Raw genomic sequence first — 2,754 nt, forward strand, 5'->3', positions numbered from 1 at the left:
CTATATTTTAATTACTTCAACTCTTTGCAAAAAACTCAAAAAAACAAAATAAAACAAAACGAAAGTAACCCAAGAATACATTCCCAAAGACACATATCCCTCTACTCCCCAAATCTTCATTCCACCTAAACCATGAGTATCATATTTGAAAAAACACTGTAGTCGGTTGAGTTTGTTTTTGTTTTAATTCCACATATCACCACACACAATAACCTGTATTATATTCATATTCAGAAATATATATATATATATATATATATATGTTCTCCCTTTCTGTATAGAAAAAGCAAAGTGTGGGTAATGTCCGGAACACAGACAATATGGTACAGACAAGACAATGATAGTCAATATATACCTCCACCACCACCACCAACTAAAAGCAGATGAGGAAAAAATGAATGAGGGGGAACGGGTGACCGACCCCCCCACCCGTCCACCCCAATCCTCAGGCGTTTCCATTCCGCACCCGGCCCAGCCGGTTCCCGGAAGCTTCGGGAAGGGGGCGGGGAAGGAGGTCCCAAACCCGCGCCGCTTGACTTGCAAGAGCCTCCTCCCCCTCCTCGTAAGCTACGACGCGGAAGAGCCCACGACGCCCCTACAGACAGACATTTGTTTATCGCGAGTACTGCGATTGTAATGCAAATTATCAGTCTCTACGCCACCTCTCCCCAACCCAACTCCCCCTTTACCTGGAATTTTCGATGGTCATGGCCACAGCCTGATTTCGGCCTATAAAAGCAGCCACGACGCGCGAACCGGCATTCATTCGAGGATTGTTGCTGAGATTGTAGAGGAAGCTGGTCGCAGACCACTACTCGGTTTTAGTATCGATTCAGTTGCTGTCATTCCATTCATTGCAGCCTGTAGCGTGGTTCAGGTGAGAGTTCGGGCTTCGTGTCTGTTTTTTTGTTTGTTTGTTGTTCGGTTATTTGTTCAGTGGAATTGGGAAACAAGGGAATTGGTCTTGGTCACTGGTGCTCTGTGGCGATGGATGGTCTCAGTGCATTGCGTTTAGTGCGCAGTTTGATAGTTGCACGCAGGGTTGTTGTTGGTTTTGGTATTGCTGTCGATGTTTGTCTTCGCCTCTAGATGCATGGTAGGATGTGAGTGATCGCTGAGTGGAATTGTGCTTTTTCGAAATGAGGTGACGAAGGGGGTGGTGACGGTGTCTGTGTGTGTGTGCGTGAATGTTGTAGGATGGCTGGAGGTGGTAATAAGAAGGCAGCTAGCAAGAAACAGCCGGCGATCGTGTGTATACAGCTGGTGAAGCCACAAGAGTTTAGTAATGGTACTAAGGGACTGGGCTGGGAGAAGGTGCGCACAGTGGGAGCTTCATGAAATGGTGAGCTGAGTGGGTGTCCACTTCCATGGCCATCGCGGTGCCGGAACTCTCTCTCTCTCTCTCGCTCTCTCTATCCCTCGCTGAGCTTGACCGCCGCAATGGATCTCCCTTTGTTGCGTGTCGGTGCAGTGCCGTGTCAGCCCCGCAGGATTTTCTCACACGGTGTCCCTCAACATGGGTCATCTTCTTCATCACACTTTTGTGTTGCTTCTCGCTTGTTCGGAACCGTGTTAATTTACCTGTTTTACTCGAAGTTGATGCAAAACTCCCACATCTGTCATCGATCAGAGCCTGGATTAGAAGATGACATGCAGTTATGTGGTTTTGTTTCAATCGAATGATATGTTTCTTTTGTGTAGATAGATGGATTTTGGGGCGACGCAAAGCTAAGGTTGTGTTGTTGATGAGTTTTTGAAGTAATTGTTGGAAAGAGGTTTGTTGTTTTTCTATCCTCTCGTTCTGTTTTCATGACCGCTTGTGTTTGTGTGGCATGAGTTCTTTGTTTCATTATTCACGGTGCGATTTTTGGTTGAATGTGTTGTGATATTTATTCGTTGTGTAAGATTTTTGAACAATTTATATATATATATATATATATATATATTACTTCACATGATTCAGAGTGATTATTGCAGGAATTTAAAGTAAATTGAGGTTTTTTAAAACACCATTTTCTCCCCTTAAATTTTGTTATCAAGACTTGTATCATGAAATTGTGAATTTGAAAATACTAATAAAAAAAACCAGATTTCTTTCGTTGAATGCATGGTTATGAAATAAATATTATTGAGATTAAAAACTAATATTAAAAATCCAGCACAAGTACAGAGGCCTTTTCCATGTTGATATTTGTGGAATTACTTTCACGTAGCCTTTTATGTTTCATTTTTGGACGTTTCGTAAAATAGAATTCTGAATCTTCAAGGTACGAGGAATTTGAAGATATTTCACATCCTCTAAGATACTTTACTGTGTAAATACCTATTTGGTTGCATCTGCGAAGGACAGTCATCAATGTGAAACATTTGTATGCATGACGTGGCAAGTATCTTTGGTAGAATGGTGATGACAAATTATGTAAAGACAAACCAAGTTAATGGGTTCTAATTTATTATACCCATATAAGTCAATATCAAGTGTGTTTTATTTTCAAGTTAATCTGATTCTCTTCCTCTTTGGTAAATGTAAAACCAACAACTTACATGACAAATAATATTAGAAGACAGGAGGAAGTGTGGAAGTAATCAAGGAACTTGAACCAATTAAAATGAGAGTTAGGTAATACAATTAAATATTGAACGGATATTTTGGCTAGATCCATGAAATTTAAGTGTGTTGAAGCTAAATGCAAATGTTGTTTACAAACCATTGAATGTATAGTACAATCTGTAAAGTAATACCTGTAATTAGAG

At 40.8% G+C, this 2,754-nt stretch overlaps 1 long non-coding RNA gene across 1 annotated transcript; it reads left to right on the plus strand.

Moving 5' to 3' along the window:
• Positions 1-771: 771 nt before the first annotated feature.
• LOC112274598 (uncharacterized) lies at positions 772-1,789 on the plus strand. Its single transcript, XR_002967470.3, has 2 exons — positions 772-877; positions 1,197-1,789. It is a non-coding gene; the product is annotated as an uncharacterized LOC112274598 (long non-coding RNA).
• Positions 1,790-2,754: the final 965 nt, after the last annotated feature.

Source organism: Physcomitrium patens, chromosome 21, assembly GCF_059467195.1.
Source record: "Physcomitrium patens ecotype Gransden chromosome 21, ASM5946719v1, whole genome shotgun sequence".
NCBI lineage: Eukaryota > Viridiplantae > Streptophyta > Bryopsida > Funariales > Funariaceae > Physcomitrium > Physcomitrium patens.